Genomic DNA, 21397 nt, shown 5'->3' with positions numbered 1-21397 from the left:
AGAGCTTTTCAAATCTCTAGTGTTTAAAAAGCTATTGTAGTGTGAACAAGCTTACAGTGTTTTAGCCCCCCTGGGACCGCCTAACGCCGATGAGCGTCAAGTCCTGGGGCTGGGATTTGCAGGAGATCGCGCGAAGGCTGTGCGCGCGTCTCCTGCTCAGGGGGCGGAGCTCCGCCCCGCCTTCAGTCTCCGAGCTGCGTTTGCCGCTCGGGAGACTGTAAAGATGGCGAAACCGCAGTCTATTTACATGTACAGCGCTGCGATCAGCAGCAGCGCTGTACTGGGGACAGCTGTGTGACAAGCCTATGACAGCCGATCGCCAGGATTGGCCGGCTGGGGGGAGGGAGGGCTTTGATTAAAAAAAAAAAAATAGTAAAAAAAATTAAATAAAGATATAAATATTTTTTAAAAAAAATAAAATAAATAACTTGGGGGTGATCAGACCCCACCAACAGAGTTGGTGGGGGGAAAAAGGGGGGGGGGAATCACTCATGTGCTGTGTTGTGCGGCCCTGCAGCTTGGCCTTAAAGCTGCAGTAGCCAATTTAGTAAAAATGTGCCTGGTCTTTAGGGGGGGTTACCACTGTGGTCCTCAAGTGGTTAATAGAGATGGGCCGAACCTCCGATTTTAGGTTCGCGAACCTACCGTGAAAGTTCGGTTCGTGCGAACCTTCACAAACCGCAATAGACTTCAATGGAGAAGCGAACTTGAAAATTTAGAAAAAATTATGCTGCCTAGAAAAATGATGGAAAAGATGTTTCAAGCGGTCTAATACCTAGACGGAGACATGGTTGAGTGGGATACACGTCAAAAGTCTCAATAAAAAACCTAGATTTGACGCAAACCACTGTTTTAAGGTCAGAAATACATTGAATATTGAATTGCAGGCCTAAACAGCTTTACAACATCTTGCATATGTATACATCTATCAGGAAGTGTAATTTCCTCCTTCCCTTCTTCTCCAGAGGAGGAGGATCTTGTCTTCCAAGGATTTGTAGGATGTCAAACGCACGCTCACATACATTGGCCAGGAATCAAACCCAGGTCAACTGCTTGGAGGGCAGCTATGCTCACCACTATACCACCAACACTACAGGCTGAAGCCAGCCTAGCTGGCCTGGGAAGAATGAAAAGCTAGGTGGCCAAGCTTACTTGTGTCTTACAACACATTGGCTTAAGACTTTACCAAATCCAATGCTCTAATATGGGGAAGCTTCTCTGTTTGCTGTTTGTTTGTTTTTTTTTTTTGTTTTTTTTTAAGTGTGGTGTCACAGTTCACTCATCTCTTCAACTACAAGAAAGGCCCAGGAGTAGTCTTAGCTACCGTAATATCTATGTTACGGCAGGGCCCTTATTACACTTTCTCTTACAGGGCTATGGAAACCGTTTTTCCCATGCGATAAAGCGAGGTGCAAAAATGAAATCATGCCTAGCAGAGGTTGGTTTCAATCCATCAACCTCTGGGTTGTGGGCCCAGCACACTTCCACTGCACCACTCTGCTTTGGCAGGGCCCTCTCCCCTTGTGTATCATACTTGACTGTGTGCATTTGGAACTGGTAATTTTTACCACTACCGCTCCAGTTTATGATCTGGCATTGTACTACTATCTGCATTGTGTTGTGTATCTTATTGCTATTACCTGTATTGTTGTATCTATATTCTGTTACCTGTATTGTGCTGTCACCCCTGTTATCATTGTCTGTAATCCTATTTATTGTACATTGCTGCGTTATATGTTAGCGCTATATAACTCTAATAAATAATAATAATAATAATAATAATAGTAATTTGTATACAATCGTCAAGTTTAAGAAGGGTACATTAGTTGAAATAGTTACACTACAATCTATGTTACAGCAAGGCTCTAATGACACTTTCTCTTAAGAAGCTATGGCCGCAATAGCCCCTTAAGAGAAAGTGTCATTAGGGCCTTGCTGTAACATAGATTGTAGTGTAACTATTTCAACTAATGTACCCTTCTTAAACTTGAAGATTGTATACAAATGTAAGCAGACTGCAGAGTGGCGCAACAGAAGTGCGCTGGGCCCATAACCCAGAGGTTGATGGATCGAAACCATCCTCTGCTAGGTGTACTTTATTTTTTACACCTTGCTTTACCACATGAGCCAATCGGCGGCCATAGCCTCTTAAGAGAAAGTGTCATTAGGGCCTTGCTGTAACATAGATTGTAGTGTAACTATTTCAGCTAATGTACCCTTCTTAAACTTGAAGATTGTATACAAATGTAGTGTGGCGCAGTGGAAGTGTGCTGGGCCCATAACCCAGAGGTTGATGGATCGAAACCATCCTCTGCTAGGCATGATTTCATTTTTGCACCTCGCATTATCTCATGAGCAAAACGGTTTCCATAGCCCTATTAGAGAAAGTGTAATAAGGGCCCCGCCCTAACATAGATATTACGGTAGCTAAGACTACTCCTGGGCCTTTCTTGTAGTTGAAGAGATGAGTAAACTGTGACACCACACTTAAAAAAACAACAGAGAAGCTTCCCCATATTGGAGCATTGGATTTGGTAAAGTCTTAAGCCAATGTGCTGTAAGACACAAGTAAGCTTTAGGTTAGCAGGAATGGTTGCATGGCCACCTAGCTTTTCATCCTTCCCAGGCCAGCTAGGCTGGCTTCAGCCTGTAGTGTTGGTGGTATAGTGGTGAGCACAGCTGCCCTCTAAGCAGTTGACCTGGGTTTGATTTCTGGCCAATGTATGTGAGCGTGCTTTTGACATCCTACACATCCCTGGAAGACAAGATCCTCCTCCGGAGGCGAAGGAGGGAAAGGAGCTGTTGTGGGGTGCTATATAAGGAATAACAATCAGCCAGGAGCAAGCTAACAAGCTTACAAGAGCCTAACTAAGCTTCCCCTAGCAAAGACTGTCAGCAGCTGTCCCTTCACTAATTACTGTAGGCAGATGAGTGAGTAAAACGGCCTGAGAACCTTGCCTTTTATAAGGGGGGGGGGGGGGGGGGGGGGACTCCAGGAGTGAGTGCAGTCTGATTGGCGACAATGTGCCTGCTGACTGATGTAGAGGGTCAAAGTTGACCGTAATGGAGCATTATGGGGCGAACTGAACTTCCGCAAAAGTTCACCTTCGCCGGCGAACGCGAACCACCCAAAGTTCGCCTGGAACCGTTCGCGGGTGAACCGTTTGGCACATCTCTAGTGGTTGAACTACTGCAACATTTAACAACAAAAATGTGTGTCATAAAAACAGTTTTGTATAATTCGTACTTGAAATCAACTTTGATTAAATCTCTGGATGGTTGTAACTTGAGTCATTTGTATGTAGGGGATTGCCTGTATTTATACTCTTGTGTGGTTAAAAGGATTTAAAGGAAAACTGAAGTGTGAGGGATATGGAGGCTGCCATATTTATTATCTATTTCCTTTCAAACAATACCTGTTGCCTGGCAACCCTGCTGATGTTTTTGGCTGCAGTAGTGTCTGAATGACACCAGAAACAAGCATGCAGCTTTTGTCAGTTCTAGCCTGTTCTAGACTTTTTGCTGCCTGAAGCAAACTTGAGAAGTTGCCCCCCCCCCCCCCCCCGTAGTATAATTGCCACCAGAATAGGTAGTTTTTAGGAGGTAGCAGGCAGGAAGGGGGGAAGCAGGCCCATGGTGGGGAGGGGGTTGGACCCCCCTCCCACAGTGTCCCCCCAGTCTGCGCTCCCCCTCCAGCTATTAGCGGTGTACAATTATCAGGCAGTGGGTGGGGAAGAAATTACTCGCCTCCTTGAGGTTCAGCACCACCCGTCACTACCTGCAATGCCGTTTACTGTACAGTACAGTGGGCAGCATTGCAGGAAGTGACCAGTGGTGGAACGCGGAAGGAGGTGAGTCATCTCATCACTTCCCTGCCCGCTGTGCCAGCTGCCACCCTTCCTGCCTGCTACACCCTCCAGCTCGGCTGCCCTCCCCACCCACAACCAGGCGGGCGCTGCCCCCCCCCCCCCCCCCACACACACACACACTTCTGCCACCTGAGGAACCCGCCTTACCCCGCCTCATGGGCGGCCCGAGCTGGTCAGATCTGACAATAATGTCAGAAATACCTAATCTGCTGCATGCTTGTTCAGGGTATTTAGCAAAAAGTATTAAAGGCAGAGGATTAGAGATGTTGCGAACCTCCGATTTTCGGTTCGCGAACTTCCGCTGAAGGTTCGGTTCGCGGAAAAGTTCGCGAACCGCAATAGACTTCAATGGGGAGGCGAACTTTGAAAAATAGAAAAAATTATGCTGGCCACAAAAGTGATGGAAAAGATGTTTCAAGGGGTCTAACACCTGGAGGGGGGCATGGCGGAGTGGGATACATGCCAAAAGTCCCGGGGAAAAATCTGGATGTGAGGCAAGGCAGCGTTTTAAGGTCAGAAATCACATTGAATGCTAAATTGCAGGCCTAACGTGCTTTCAAACATCTTGCATGTGTATACATCAATCAGGGAGTGTAATTAGAGTACTGCTTCACACTGACACACCAAACTCACTGTGTAACGCACCGCAAACAGCTGTTTGTGTAGTGACGACCATGCTGGACTACTGCGCAACATGGCGAGATTGCTCGTCCTCACTCAGTGATGTCAGGTAATGTGTGACTTCCTTCTCAACTTTCCATGGCATTGTTAAAAAGCTTATGTTTTGTTTTTAAATTACATTTTCTACTTGCTGTGTACTTGTTCAGTACCGAGAATCCTGTGGAGGCGGGCAAGTCTGCCATTGTGACCCCGGCTAATGGCCGGGGAATGAGGGGTTTGAATCCAGTGTGGAGCTTGAGCAACGGCTACCACTACACATCCAAAGAGGGCAGCGGGCAGGCATGCACGCCCGCCCGCCCCGAGGTAGTGACCAAAAATAACAATACAGGAGGAGGACTTTCGAGGTCCTGCTGTGTATTTGAAATGAATGTACTTTAAATCCTTTAACGAGAACCAGTTATGGCGGGCAAAGATGACACCACATTCCTTTCACGAGAATCATATGGAGGCGGGCAAGTCTGCCATTTGTGACCCCGGGTAATGGCCGGGGAATGAGGGATGGAATCCGGTGTGGAGCCTGAGAAACGACTACCACTACACATCCAAGGAGGGCAGCAGGCAGGCATGCACGCCCGCCCCGAGGTAGTGACCAAAAATAACAATACAGGAGGCGGACTTTCGAGGCCCTGCTGTGTATTTGAAATGAATTAACTTTAAATCCTTTAACGGGAATCCGTTATGGAGGGCAAGTCTGCCATTGTCACCGCGGGGAATGAAGGTTGGATTCCGGCCCGAAGTGGGAGCCTGCTGAGACCCATGCTGTAGCTGCCCTGACCGTGCTTTGCAGACCAGGAATCTGTGGTCAGATGGACCCTTGAGCCAGCAGAAGACAAACCAAGTCGAAAGCATTTGCCAAGAATGTTTTACGGAGGGCAAGTTTTTTGGCCCTTTTTTTTACATTTTTTGAAAATGATAGATGGTTGTATTTTTAAATTGTTTGAAAGTTTAGATGGTTGTATTTTTAAATTGTTTGAAAGTTTAGATGGTTGTATTTTTAAATTGTTTGAAAGTTTAGATAATTGTATTTTTAAATTGTTTAAAAGTGTATCCATTCTTCCTCCCCCCAGCCACGAACAATACCATTGGAACGTGGAGCAGCAGAAGCCCCCTGTGACGGCTGCCGCGGTTGTTCTCCGCGGCTTGTCTTTTGAGGGGTGCTGCTTTTCCTCAGGTGTTCTTGCCAATCATAGCTGTTTGGGCCTTCTCTCCAGGTGCCTTCGTAAAGCAATTGTCCCTACGTGAGAGTTGGCCTTTCCACGGCTCAATTTTTGCTGGCAGAGAAAACAGATGGCTTTGCTCCGATCTGAGACACACACGTTAAAAAATTTCCAAACCGCTGAGCCCCCCTGGGCTGATGGCGCTACGGTGGCATCAGCAGCTGAGGTAGAAGGGCATGTTGGCTGTCTGGCCATAGCGGGCGATACATGGCGCCGGACACTGCCCCCAGCTGTTTCTGAGGACGAGCTCCCTCTTGTATTGCGTTCCGGAGTTGGAGCCTGATCAACGTCTACCACCACACATCCAGGCAAGGAGGGAGGCAGGCAAGCATGCACGCCCGCCCCGAGGTAGTGACCAAAAATAACAATACAGGACTCAGGAGGACCTTTTGCGGCCCTAATTGAAATGAATTAACTTTAAATCCTTTAACGGGAATCCGTTATGGAGGGCAAGTCTGCCATTGTCACCGCGGGGAATGAAGGTTGGATTCCGGCCCGAAGTGGGAGCCTGCTGAGACCCATGCTGTAGCTGCCCTGACCGTGCTTTGCAGACCAGGCATCTGTGGTCAGATGGACCCTTGAGCCAGCGGAAGACAAACCAAGTCGAAAGCATTTGCCAAGAATGTTTTATGGAGGGCAAGTTTTTTTGCCCTTTTTTTACATTTTTTGAAAATGATAGATGGTTGTATTTTTAAATTGTTTGAAAGTTTAGATGGTTGTATTTTTAAATTGTTTGAAAGTTTAGATAATTGTATTTTTAAATTGTTTAAAAGTGTATCCATTCTTCCTCCCCCCAGCCACGAACAATACCATGGGAACGTGGAGCAGCAGAAGCCCCCTGTGATGGCTGCCGCGGTTGTTCTCCGCGGCTTGTCTTTTGAGGGGTGCTGCTTTTCCTCAGGTGTTCTTGCCAATCATAGCTGTTTGGGCCTTCTCTCCAGGTGCCTTCGTAAAGCAATTGTCCCTACGTGAGAGTTGGCCTTTCCATGGCTCAATTTTTGCTGGCAGAGACAACAGATGGCTTTGCTCCGATCTGAGACACACACGTTAAAAAATTTCCAAACCGCTGAGCCCCCCTGGGCTGATGGCGCTACGGTGGCATCAGCAGCTGAGGTTGAAGGGCATGTTGGCTGTCTGGCCATAGCGGCTGATACATAGCGCCGGACACTGCCCCCAGCTGTTTCTGAGGACGAGCTCCCTCTTGTATTGCGTCTTGGAGTTGGAGCCTAATCAACGTCTACCACCACACATCCAGGCAAGGAGGGAGGCAGGGAAGCATGCACGCCCGCCCCGAGGTAGTGACCAAAAATAACAATACAGGACTCAGGAGGACCTTTTGCGGCCCTAATTGAAATGAATTAACTTTAAATCCTTTAACGGGAATCCGTTATGGAGGGCAAGTCTGCCATTGTCACCGCGGGGAATGAAGGTTGGATTCCGGCCCGAAGTGGGAGCCTGCTGAGGCCCATGCTGTAGCTGCCCTGACCGTACTTTGCAGACCAGGCATCTGTGGTCAGATGGACCCTTGAGCCAGCGGAAGACAAACCAAGTCGAAAGCATTTGCCAAGAATGTTTTATGGAGGGCAAGTTTTTTTGCCCTTTTTTTACATTTTTTGAAAATGATAGATGGTTGTATTTTTAAATTGTTTGAAAGTTTAGATGGTTGTATTTTTAAATTGTTTGAAAGTTTAGATAATTGTATTTTTAAATTGTTTAAAAGTGTATCCATTCTTCCTCCCCCCAGCCACGAACAATACCATGGGAACGTGGAGCAGCAGAAGCCCCCTGTGATGGCTGCCGCGGTTGTTCTCCGCGGCTTGTCTTTTGAGGGGTGCTGCTTTTCCTCAGGTGTTCTTGCCAATCATAGCTGTTTGGGCCTTCTCTCCAGGTGCCTTCGTAAAGCAATTGTCCCTACGTGAGAGTTGGCCTTTCCATGGCTCAATTTTTGCTGGCAGAGACAACAGATGGCTTTGCTCCGATCTGAGACACACACGTTAAAAAATTTCCAAACCGCTGAGCCCCCCTGGGCTGATGGCGCTACGGTGGCATCAGCAGCTGAGGTTGAAGGGCATGTTGGCTGTCTGGCCATAGCGGCCGATACATAGCGCCGGACACTGCCCCCAGCTGTTTCTGAGGACGAGCTCCCTCTTGTATTGCGTTCCGGAGTTGGAGCCTGATCAACGTCTACCACCACACATCCAGGCAAGGAGGGAGGCAGGCAGGCATGCACGCCCGCCCCGAAGTAGTGACCAAAAATAACAATACAGGACTCAGGAGGACCTTTTGCGGCCCTAATTGAAATGAATTAACTTTAAATCCTTTAACGGGAATCCGTTATGGAGGGCAAGTCTGCCATTGTCACCGCGGGGAATGAAGGTTGGATTCCGGCCTGAAGTGGGAGCCTGCTGAGACCCATGCTGTAGCTGCCCTGACCGTGCTTTGCAGACCAGGCATCTGTGGTCAGATGGACCCTTGAGCCAGCGGAAGACAAACCAAGTCGAAAGCATTTGCCAAGAATGTTTTACGGAGGGCAAGTTTTTTTGCCCTTTTTTTACATTTTTTGAAAATGATAGATGGTTGTATTTTTAAATAGTTTGAAAGTTTAGATGGTTGTATTTTTAAATTGTTTGAAAGTGTATCCATTCAAGTGCAAGTTATGCACTGACTGCCAGGTATAATGTGCAGTCACAGATGCAGTGAAAGGTATGCAGTGACTGCAAACAGCCGTTTGTGTAGTGACGGCCGTGCTGGACTGGTGCGCACCATGACGAGAGTGCAGGTGATGGTGGCTTTTCAGCCCATATGCTCGCCCGGCTGATGTAGCTGAATGACAGAACAGTGACTGTCCAGCTGATCAAATTTGGTCTGACCACAATGAAGCAACGACCTTATTATCTTTTGTGTGCCACCCCCACCCGAGACACTCAAATAGTCGGCGGTCATTGCTTCATTGTGATGCGCAAGCCCCTTCACCGCGGCAAGGTAATGATCATGAAGGGGGATGGGCACATGTACACGCACCAGAAAAATTAGTGTAGCGGCCGCTGCTAGCAGCTGCCTTAAAAATTCAGGAATCCGCCTAGAGTCCTGGACCCTGTTGGTAGTGGCGGAGAAGGCAGTCAAGCGGCCTGCAGGCAGAGATGCTGTGTGTGGGGACTGACTTAGTCTTCGGTCGTGCAGTAGCCCTCCGTGATCCATTCCTCATTCATTTTGATAAAGGTCAGGTACTGAACACTGTCGTGACTTAGGCGACTTCTCTTCTCAGTAACTATGCCTCCAGCTGCACTGAAGGTCCTTTCTGACAGGACGCTTGCGGCAGGGCAAGAGAGAAGTTGTATGGCAAATTGGGACAGCTCTGGCCACAGGTCAAGCCTGCGCAACCAGTAGTCGAAGGGTTCATCGTCGCTTTTCGCAGAGTCTACATCCACACTCAAGGCCAGGTAGTCGGCTACCTGCCGGTCCAGGCGTTGGTGCAGGGTGGATCTGGAAGGACTATGGCGAGGAGTTGGACTAAAGAACGTCCGCATGTCCGACATCACCCTGAGATCGCTGGAGCTTCCTGTTCTTGCCTGCGTGGACTTGGGAGGAGCAGGGTTACTGCCAGTGGTACCTTGATTGCGTTGTGCAGCCACATCCCCCTTAAATGCATTGTAAAGCATCATCGACAGCTTGTTCTGCAAGTACTGCATCCTTGCCGCCTTTTGTTGAGTTGGTAAGAGGTCCGCCACTTTGTGCCTGTACCGAGGGTCTAGTAGCGTGGCCACCCAGTACAGGTCATTCGTCTTGAGTTTTTTGATACGGGGGTCCCTCAACAGGCTGGACAACATGAAAGAGGACATCTGCACAAATCTGGATGCAGACGTACTCTCCATCTCCTCTTGCTCTTCCTCAGTGACGGGACGCAACTCCTCTTCCTCCCCCCAGCCACGAACAATACCACGGGAACGTGGAGCAGCAGAAGCCCCCTGTGATGGCTGCCGCGGTTGTTCTCCTTCCGTCGCCTCTTCCTCCTCCACAGAAACACCTTCCTCATCATCACCATCATCAGAGTCTAACTCCTCTCCTTCCCCACACGACTCCTCTTCTTTCTCTTCCTCCCCCCTCTGTGCTGCCGCCGGTGTTGTGGAAACATCGGGTTCATGTGTAAATGGCTCCCACGACTCCTGCTGCCCTAACTCTTCCTGTTCACGCTCCTCCACAGCTGTATCCACCACTCTACGCACGGCACGCTCCAGGAAGTAGGCGTAGGGGATCAAGTCGCTGATGGTGCCCTCATCGCGACTCACCAGTTTGGTCACCTCATCAAATGGCTCCATGACCCTGCATGCATTTCGCATCAGTGTCCAGTTGTTGGGCCACAACATCCCCATCCTCCCAGATTGTGTCCTTGTACTGTAATGATACAGGTACTGGGTGACGGCTTTCTCCTGGTCTAGTAGGCGAGAGAACATCAGCAGGGTGGAATTCCAGCGAGTCGGGCTATCGCAAATCAGGCGTCTCACCGGCAAGTTGTTTCTACGCTGAATGTCCGCAAAGCGTGCCATGGCCTTGTAAGAGCGCCTGAAATGCCCACACAACTTCCTGGCCTGCTTCAGGACGTCCTCTAAGCCTGGGTACTTGGACACAAATCTTTGCACGACCAGATTAAGCACATGTGCCATGCAGGGTATGTCAGCTTTCCCAAATTCAACGCAGCAATGAGATTGCTGCCGTTGTCACACACCACGTTGCCGATCTCAAGCTTGTGCGGGGTCAGCCATTGCTCCACCTGTTTGTTAAGAGCAGCCAGAAGAGCTGCTCCAGTGTGACTCTCCGCTTTCAGGCAAGACATGTCTAACACTGCATGACACCATCGCACCTGGCATGCAGCATAGGCCCTGGGGTGCTGGGGCTGTGTAGCTGGAGAGGAGATGGCGGCACCAGCCAAGGAGGAGGAGGATGATGACAGCGAAGCGGTGATAGCAGGTGGAGAGGAGGTGGCTGGAGGCCTGCCTGCAAGCCGTGGAGGTGTGACAAGTCGGTCCTCTGCGCAGTCACGTACTCCCTGCTTGCTGCCATCGGTCACCAGGTTGACCCAATGGGCGGTGTATGTAATGTAGTGGCCCTGCCCGTGCTTGGCAGACCAGGCATCCATGGTCAGGTGGACCCTTGACCCAACGCTGTGTGCCAGAGATGACACCACTTGCCTCTCAACTGCACGGTACAGTTTGGGTATGGCCTTTTGTGAAAAATAATTGCGGCCTGGTATCTTCCACTGCAGTGTACCAATGGCCACAAACTTACGGAAAGCCTCCGACTCCACCAGCTTGTATGGTAATAGCTGGCGAGCTAATAGTTCCGCCACGCCAGCTGTCAGACGCCGGGCAAGAGGGTGACTGGCAGACATTTGCTTCTTCCGCTCAAATACTTCCTTCACGGACAGCTGGGTACTGCTGTGGGCAGAGGAGAAGGAACCGCTGAAGGGAAGAGGCGGTGTGGAGGAGGGTGGCTGTGAAGATGCAAGGGAGAAAGTGGATGAAGACGATGCATCTGAAGGAGGAAGAGGAGAAGGAGGGTGGCTTGTCTTTTGAGGGGTGCTGCTTTTCCTCAGGTGTTGTTGCCATAGCTGTTTGTGCCTTCTCTCCAGGTGCCTTCGTAAGGCACTTGTCCCTACGTGAGAGTTGGCCTTTCCACGGCTCAATTTTTGCTGGCAGAGACAACAGATGGCTTTGCTCCAATCTGAGACACACACGTTAAAACATTTCCAAACCGCTGAACCCCCCTGGGGTGATGGCGCTAGGGTGGCATCAGCAGCTGGCGTTGAAGGGCATGTTGGCTGGCTGGCCATAGCTGGTGATACATGGCGCCGGACACTGCCCCCAGCTGTTTCTGAGGATGAGCTCCCTCTGCTTCTATCATGGAGTCGTCTCCTCCTACTCCTCTCTGACTCCTCCTCTGAACTGTCCACCTGGTCATCTCCTCTACCGGGAACATATGTGGTATCCGTATAATCGTCATCATAATCCTCCTGGGCAACTGCGCTTTCCTCAGACACCTCCTCAAGTGCACCAACTTCAGGTGGTCCACCATCATCCCCATCCACACACGTTACGTCTATACTATCGCCAACTCAGACGTAGGAGGTGGTGTACCTGCGCCTTCTTGTTCTTGTTGCAGTAGTGGCTGGGAATCAGTGATTTCACCACCACCACCAAATAACTCCTGCGAAGTGTCAAATGCAGCGGATGTGGTGCTTGTTGTAGCGCTGGTGGCTGCGGGAGATGAGGTGTTCTGTGTTAAATACTCAATCACCTCCTCACGATTTTGGGAAGTGATGGCACGTGCCTTCTTCTGAGCACTGTATTTTGGGGCAGGTCCGCACGAAATCACAGCAACACCACCTCGCACAGCCACAGACCTGCTGGTGCCTGGTGGCCTTTCTCTGGGTCTGCCTCTACCTCTTCCTCTACCTGGTTTGTCCATTTTGTCCATCTCGGGGGTATGCTAGCTATATGCAGTGAGGTGGGTTCTCACTCAACACAACAGGTAGTTAGATGCAGTGAGCTGGGTTCACTCAACAGTAAAGGTACTTAAGATGCAGTGAGGTGGGTTCTCACTCAACACAACAGGTAGTTAGATGCTGCGAGGTGGCCAGGTGGGTTCACACTCAACACAACAGGTAGTTAGATGCAGTGAGCTGGGTTCACTCAACAGTAAAGGTACTTAAGATGCAGTGAGGTGGGTTCTCACTCAACACAACAGGTAGTTAGATGCAGCGAGGTGGCCAGGTGGGTTCACACTCAACACAACAGGTAGTTAGATGCAGTGAGCAGGGTTCACTCAACACAACGCTAGGTATATGCAGTGATGAGGTGGTTTAAGTAAACACAACAGGTACTGGGTAGTTAGATGCAGTGAGCTGGGTTTACTCAACAGTAAAGGTACTTAAGATGCAGTGACTGAGGTGGGTTCTCACTCAACACAGCAGGTAGTTAGATGCAGTGAGGTGGCCAGATGGGTTCTCACTCAACACAACAGGTAGTTAGATGCAGTGAGCTGGGTTCACTCAACACAACGCTAGGTATATGCAGTGATGAGGTGGGTTAAGTAAACACAACAGGTGCTGGGTAGTTAGATGCAGTGAGCTGGGTTCACTCAACAGTAAAGGTACTTAAGATGCAGTGACTGAGGTGGGTTCTCACTCAACACAACAGGTAGTTAGATGCAGCGAGGTGGCCAGGTGGGTTCTCACTCAACACAACAGGTAGTTAGATGCAGTGAGCTGGGTTCACTCAACACAACGCTAGGTATATGCAGTGATGAGGTGGGTTAAGTAAACACAACAGGTACTGGGTAGTTAGATGCAGTGAGCTGGGTTCACTGAACAGTAAAGGTACTTAAGATGCAGTGAGGTGGGTTCTCACTCAACACAACAGGTAGTTAGATGCAGTGAGCTGGGTTCACTCAACAGTAAAGGTACTTAAGATGCAGTGAGGTGGGTTCTCACTCAACACAACAGGTAGTTAGAAGCAGCGAGGTGGCCAGGTGGGTTCACACTCACCACAACAGGTAGTTAGATGCAGTGAGCTGGGTTCACTCAACAGTAAAGGTACTTAAGATGCAGTGAGGTGGGTTCTCACTCAACACAACAGGTAGTTAGATGCAGCGAGGTGGCCAGGTGGGTTCACACTCACCACAACAGGTAGTTAGATGCAGTGAGCTGGGTTCACTCAACACAACGCTAGGTATATGCAGTGATGAGGTGGGTTAAGTAAACACAACAGGTACTGGGTAGTTAGATGCAGTGAGCTGGGTTCACTGAACAGTAAAGGTACTTAAGATGCAGTGAGGTGGGTTCTCACTCAACACAACAGGTAGTTAGATGCAGCGAGGTGGCCAGGTGGGTTCACACTCAACACAACAGGTAGTTAGATGCAGTGAGCTGGGTTCACTCAACAGTAAAGGTACTTAAGATGATGTGAGGTGGGTTCTCACTCAACACAACAGGTAGTTAGATGCAGCGAGGTGGCCAGGTGGGTTCACACTCACCACAACAGGTAGTTAGATGCAGTGAGCTGGGTTCACTCAACAGTAAAGGTACTTAAGATGCAGTGAGGTGGGTTCTCACTCAACACAACAGGTAGTTAGATGCAGCGAGGTGGCCAGGTGGGTTCACACTCACCACAACAGGTAGTTAGATGCAGTGAGCTGGGTTCACTCAACACAACGCTAGGTATATGCAGTGATGAGGTGGGTTAAGTAAACACAGCAGGTACTGGGTAGTTAGATGCAGTGAGCTGGGTTCACTCAACAGTAAAGGTACTTAAGATGCAGTGACTGAGGTGGGTTCTCACTCAACACAACAGGTAGTTAGATGCAGTGAGGTGGCCAGGTGGGTTATCACTCAACACAACAGGTAGTTAGATGCAGTGAGCTGGGTTCACTCAACACAACGCTAGGTATATGCAGTGATGAGGTGGGTTAAGTAAACACAACAGGTACTGGGTAGTTAGATGCAGTGAGCTGGGTTCACTCAACAGTAAAGGTACTTAAGATGCAGTGACTGAGGTGGGTTCTCACTGAACACAACAGGTAGTTAGATGCAGCGAGGTGGCCAGGTGGGTTCTCACTCAACACAACAGGTAGTTAGATGCAGTGAGCTGGGTTCACTCAACACAACGCTAATTATATGCAGTGATGAGGTGGGTTAAGTAAACACAACAGGTACTGGGTAGTTAGATGCAGTGAGCTGGGTTCACTCAACACAAAGCTAGGTATATGCAGTGATGAGGTGGGTTAAGTAAACACAACGGGTACTGGGTAGTTAGATGCAGTGAGCTGGGTTCACTCAACAGTAAAGGTACTTAAGATGCAGTGAGGTGGGTTCTCACTCAACACAACAGGTGGTTAGATGCAGCGAGGTGGCCAGGTGGGTTCACACTCAACACAACAGGTAGTTAGATGCAGTGAGCTGGGTTCACTCAACAGTAAAGGTACTTAAGATGATGTGAGGTGGGTTCTCACTCAACACAACAGGTAGTTAGATGCAGCGAGGTGGCCAGGTGGGTTCACACTCACCACAACAGGTAGTTAGATGCAGTGAGCTGGGTTCACTCAACAGTAAAGGTACTTAAGATGCAGTGAGGTGGGTTCTCACTCAACACAACAGGTAGTTAGATGCAGCGAGGTGGCCAGGTGGGTTCACACTCACCACAACAGGTAGTTAGATGCAGTGAGCTGGGTTCACTCAACACAACGCTAGGTATATGCAGTGATGAGGTGGGTTAAGTAAACACAGCAGGTACTGGGTAGTTAGATGCAGTGAGCTGGGTTCACTCAACAGTAAAGGTACTTAAGATGCAGTGACTGAGGTGGGTTCTCACTCAACACAACAGGTAGTTAGATGCAGTGAGGTGGCCAGGTGGGTTATCACTCAACACAACAGGTAGTTAGATGCAGTGAGCTGGGTTCACTCAACACAACGCTAGGTATATGCAGTGATGAGGTGGGTTAAGTAAACACAACAGGTACTGGGTAGTTAGATGCAGTGAGCTGGGTTCACTCAACAGTAAAGGTACTTAAGATGCAGTGACTGAGGTGGGTTCTCACTCAACACAACAGGTAGTTAGATGCAGCGAGGTGGCCAGGTGGGTTCTCACTCAACACAACAGGTAGTTAGATGCAGTGAGCTGGGTTCACTCAACACAACGCTAATTATATGCAGTTATGAGGTGGGTTAAGTAAACACAACAGGTACTGGGTAGTTAGATGCAGTGAGCTGGGTTCACTCAACACAAAGCTAGGTATATGCAGTGATGAGGTGGGTTAAGTAAACACAACGGGTACTGGGTAGTTAGATGCAGTGAGCTGGGTTCACTCAACATTAAAGGTACTTAAGATGCAGTGAGGTGGGTTCTCACTCAACACAACAGGTAGTTAGATGCAGCGAGGTGGCCAGGTGGGTTCACACTCAACACAACAGGTAGTTAGATGCAGTGAGCTGGGTTCACTCAACAGTAAAGGTACTTAAGATGCAGTGAAGTGGGTTCTCACTCAACACAACAGGTAGTTAGATGCAGCGAGGTGGCCAGGTGGGTTCACACTCACCACAACAGGTAGTTAGATGCAGTGAGCTGGGTTCACTCAACACAACGCTAGGTATATGCAGAGATGAGGTGGGTTAAGTAAACACAACAGGTACTGGGTAGTTAGATGCAGTGAGCTGGGTTCACTCAACAGTAAAGGTACTTAAGATGCAGTGACTGAGGTGGGTTCTCACTCAACACAACAGGTAGTTAGATGCAGCGAGGTGGCCAGGTGGGTTCTCACTCAACACAACAGGTAGTTAGATGCAGTGAGCTGGGTTCACTCAACACAACGCTAGGTATATGCAGTGATGAGGTGGGTTAAGTAAACACAACAGGTACTGGATAGTTAGATGCAGTGAGCTGGGTTCACTCAACACAAAGCTAGGTATATGCAGTGATGAGGTGGGTTAAGTAAACACAACAGGTACTGGGTAGTTAGATGCAGTGAGCTGGGTTCACTCAACAGTTAAGGTACTTAAGATGCAGTGAGGTGGGTTCTCACTCAACACAACAGGTAGTTAGATGCAGCGAGGTGGCCAGGTGGGTTCACACTCAACACAACAGGTAGTTAGATGCAGTGAGCTGGGTTCACTCAACACAACGCTAGGTATATGCAGTGATGAGGTGGGTAAGTAAACACAACAGGTACTGGGTAGTTAGATGCAGTGAGCTGGGTTCACTCAACACAAAGCTAGGTATATGCAGTGATGAGGTGGGTTAAGTAAACACAACAGGTACTGGGGTATATGCAGTACTAGGTAGTACAATGTGCAGCTCCCTGTCACACACACAGGTAGTCACTGAATGTGCTGGGCTGCTGGCAGTGGCACACACAATATCAATTAGCAAGGCTGTGCATGCAACAAAAGTGTCAGTTTGACACACAGAAAAAAAAATGTACAGGTTGAGCTCTGAAAAGAGCTGTTGCTGGGTGCTTTAAAAGCAATAATAATCAGTCAGGAGCAAGCAAAGCAGCCTAGAACCTAACTAATCTGTCCCTAGGAGAAAAAGTCTGCAGCAGCTGTCCCTTTCCTCTCTCTAGCAGGCACACGAGTGAGGCTAATGGCCGCCGGACCCTGCCTTATATAAGAGGGGGTGGGGCTCCAGGGCTTAGTGTAGCCTGAATGGCTACAATGTGCCTGCTGACTGTGATGCAGAGGGTCAAAGTTGACCCTCATAGTGCATTATGGGGCGAATCGAACTTCCGCAAAAGTTCGCTTGGAACCGTTCGCCGGCGAACCGTTCGCTACACCTCTACAGAGGATCAGCATAGACAGGCAAATGTTGTTTAACCACTTGAGGACCACAGTCTTTCTATACCCCTTAAGGACCAGAGCCTTTTTCTCCATTCAGACCACTGCAGCTTTCACGGTTTATTGCTTGGTCATACAACCTAGCACCTAAATGAATTTTACCTCCTTTTCTTGTCACTAATACAGCTTTCTTTTGGTGCTATTTGATTGCTGCTGTGAGTTTTAGTTTTTTTATATTCATCAAAAAAGACATGAATTTTGTCAAAAAAATGATTTTTTTTTACTTTCTGTGCTGACATTTTTCAAATAAAGTAAAATTTCTGTATACATTTTTGTCCAAATTTATTCTGCTACATGTCTTTGATAAAAAAAAAATCCATTCAGTGTATATTTATTGGTTTGGGTAAAAGTTATAGCGTTTACAAACTATGGTGCCAAAAGTGAATTTTCCCATTTTGAAGCATCTCTGACTTTTCTGACCACCTGTCATGTTTCATGAGGTGCTAAAATTCCAGGATAGTATAAATACCCCCCAAATGACCCCATTTTGGAAAGAAGACATCCCAAAGTATTTACTGAGAGGCATGGTGAGTTCATAGAAGATTTTATTTTTTGTCACAAGTTAGCGGAAAATGACACTTTGTGACAAAAAAAAAAGTTTCCATTTCTTCTAACTTGCGACAAAAAAAAAAAATGAAATCTGCCACGGACTCACTATGCTCCTTTCTGAATACCTTGAAGTGTCTACTTTCCAAAATGGGGTCATTTGTGGGGTGTGTTTACTGTCCTGGCATTTTGGGGGAGCTAAATTGTAAGCACCCTTGTAAAGCCTAAAGGTGCTCATTGGACTTTGGGCCCCTTAGCACAGTTAGGCTGCAAAAAAGTGCCACACATGTGGTATTGCCGTACTCAGGAGAAGTAGTATAATGTGTTCTGGGGTGTATTTTTACACATACCCATGCTCGGTGGGAGAAATATTTGGTTTCAAGACTACTCCTCATGGTTTAGGGCCCCTAAAATGCCAGGGCAGTATAGGAATCCCACAAATGGCCCCATTTTAGAAAGAAGACACCCCAAGGTATTCCGTTAGGAGTATGGTGAGTTCATAGAATATTTTTTTGTGCGTCACAAGTAAGCGGAAATTGATTTTAATTGTTTTTTTTTTCACAACGTGTCATTTTCCGCTAACTTGTGACAAAAAATAAAATCTTCTATGAACTCACCATACTCCTAACGGAATACCTTTGAGTGTCTTCTTTCTAAAATGGGGTCATTTGTGGGGTTCCTATACTGCCCTGGCATTTTAGGGGCACTAAACCGTGAGGAGTAGTCTTGAAACCAAATGTCGCAAAATGACCTGTGAAATCCTAAAGGTACTCATTGGACTTTGGGCCCCTTAGCGCATTTAGGGTGCAAAAAAGTGCCACACATGTGGTACCGCTGTACTCAGGAGAAGTAGTATAATGTGTTTTGTGGTGTATTTTTACACATACCCATGCTGGGTGGGAGAAATATCTCTGTAAATGACAATTTGTTGATTTTTTTTTACACACAATTGTCCATTTACAGAGAGATTTCTCCCACCCAGCATGGGTATGTGTAAAAATACACCCCAAAACACATTACACTACTTCTCCTGAGTATGGCGATATGACATGTGTGACACTTTTTTGCAGCCTAGGTGCGCTAAGGGGCCCAACGTCCTATTCACAGGTCATTTTGAGGCATTTGTTTTCTAGACTACTCCTCACGGTTTAGGGCCCCTAAAATGCCAGGGCAGTATAGGAACCCCACAAGTGACCCCATTTTAGAAAGAAGACACCCCAAGGTATTCCGTTAGGTGTATGGTGAGTTCATAGAATATTTTATTTTTTGTCACAAGTTAGTGAAAAATGACACTTTGTGAAAAAACAATAAAAATCAAATTCCGCTAACTTTTGACAAAAAATAAAATCTTCTATGAACTCGTCATACGCCTATCAGAATACCTTGGGGTGTCTTTTTTCTAAAAAGGGGTCACTTGTGGGGTTCCTATACTGCCCTGGCATTTTACGGGCCCAAAACCGTGAGTAGTCTGGAAACCAAATGTCTCAAAGTGACTGTTCAGGGGTATAAGCATCTGCAAATTTTGATGACAGGTGGTCTATGAGGGGGCGAATTTTGTAGAACCGGTCATAAGCAGGGTGGCCTTTTAGATGACAGGTTGTATTGGGCCTGATCTGATGGATAGGAGTGCTAGGGGGGTGACAGGAGGTGATTGATGGGTGTCTCAGGGGGTGGTTAGAGGGGAAAATAGATGCAATCAATGCACTGAGGAGGTGATCGGAAGGGGGTCTGAGGGGGATCTGAGGGTTTGGCCGAGTGACCAGGAGCCCACACGGGGCAAATAAGAGCCTGATCTGATGGGTATGTGTGCTAGGGTGTGACAGGTGGTGACAGGAGGTGATTGATGGGTGTCTCAAGGTGTGATTAGTGGGGGGAATAGATGCAAGCAATGCACTGGTGAGGTGATCAGGGCTGTGGTCTGAGGGCATTCTGAGGGTGTGGGCGGGTGATTGGGTGCCCTAGGGGCAGATAGGGGTCTAATCTGATGGGTAGCAGTGACAGGGGGTGATTGATGGGTAATTAGTGGGTGTTTAGAGGAGAGAACAGATGTAAACAATGCACTTGGGAGGTGATCTGAAGGCGGGTCTGCAGGCGATCTGATGGTGTGGGTGGGTGATCAGATTGCCCGCAAGGGGAAGGTTAGGGGCTGATTGATGGGTGGCAGTGACAGGGGGTGATTGATGGGTGGCAGTGACAGGGGGTGATTGATGGGTGATTGATAGGTGATTGACAGGTGAACAGTGGATTATTACAGGGAAGAACAGATGTAAATAATGCACTGGCGATTTGATAAGGGGGGGTCTGAGGGCAATCTGAGCGTGTGGGGGGGTGATTGGGTGCCCGCAAGGGGCAGATTAGGGTCTAATCTGATGGGTAACAGTGACAGGTGGTGATAGGGGTGATTGATGGGTAATTAGTGGGTGTTTAGAGGAGAGAACAGATGTAAACAATGCACTTGGGAGGTGATCTGACGTCGGGTCTGCAGGCGATCTGATGGTGTGGGTAGGTGATCAGATTGCCCACAAGGGGCAGGTTAGTGGCTGATTGATGGGTGGCAGTGACAGGGGGTGATTGATGGGTGATTAACAGGTGATCAGGGGGGATAGATGCATACAGTACACGGGGGGGGGGGGGGTGATCAGGGGTCTGAGGGGTGGGGGGTGATCAGGAGTCCCCAGGGGGCAGTTTAGGGAATTAAAAAAATAGCGTTGACAGATAGTGGCAAGGAGTGATTGATGGGTGATTAGGGGGGTGATTCGGTGCAAACAGTGGTCTGGGGGGTGGGTAGGGGGGGTCTGAGGGGTGCTGTGGGCGATCAGGGGGCAGGGGGGGGCAGATCAGTGTGTTTGGGTGCAGACTAGGGTGGCTGCAGCCTGCAGTGGTGGTCCCTCGGACACTGGGACCACCAGGGCAGGAGGCAGCCTGTATAATACACTTTGTATACATTACAAAGAGTATTATACACTTTGTAGCGGCGATCGTGGGGTTAACAACCCGCCGGCGCTTCTGAACGGCCGGCGGGTTGTCGTCGCGGGTGGGCGGGGCCAGTTGCCGGGGGAAGTGCGCGTTACCAGTGACGCGATCGCTCCCCTGGCATGCCGAAAGGACGCAACGCCCATTGGCGTATTGCGGTCCTTTCGGCGTCCACTTTGCCGCCGCCCATCGGCTGTGGGCGGTCGGCAAGTGGTTAAAAGGAAATACATATGGCAGCCTCCACATACCTCTTGCTACAGTTGTCCTTTAATTGTGATGTAGGTGGAACTCCGCTCACGGCTCCGTCCACCAACAGTGCAGGAAAGACGGGCTGCTCGAACCCCAAATCCAGTACAATAGAGAGTAGATTCCGCACTAGGTCAGTGGAAACAAACTTCGCTTTATTGAATCACGTACATGACAAGCTAAAATCCATCACCACATGCTGACATGTTTCGGACGTTACACGTCCTTAGCTATGATTAAGGACGTGTAACGTCCGAAACATGTCAGCATGTGGTGATGGATTTTAGCTTGTCATGTACGTGATTCAATAAAGCGAAGTTTGTTTCCACTGACCTAGTGCGGAATCTACTCTCTATTGAGTTGTCCTTTAAGACGAGGTTCTGATCATAAATGGAATATATTTCCATTACTGATTTCACCTTTGTGTAACTAGCTTCCAGACCAGGCTGACTGAAATCTACACCCTGTTTGGTACCTGTTATACC

At 48.5% G+C, this 21397-nt stretch overlaps 1 protein-coding gene across 1 annotated transcript in view; it reads right to left on the bottom strand.

The window, feature by feature from the left end:
• RAX2 (retina and anterior neural fold homeobox 2) overlaps positions 1-21397 on the bottom strand; it is a 192157-nt gene that overhangs the window by 70420 nt on the left and 100340 nt on the right. The window lies entirely within an intron of this gene.

Source organism: Hyperolius riggenbachi, chromosome 1, assembly GCF_040937935.1.
Source record: "Hyperolius riggenbachi isolate aHypRig1 chromosome 1, aHypRig1.pri, whole genome shotgun sequence".
In the NCBI taxonomy this organism is placed as follows: domain Eukaryota; kingdom Metazoa; phylum Chordata; class Amphibia; order Anura; family Hyperoliidae; genus Hyperolius; species Hyperolius riggenbachi.
The sequence above is the reverse complement of the archived record's forward strand: the minus strand, read 5'-3'. Positions and strand labels throughout refer to the sequence as shown.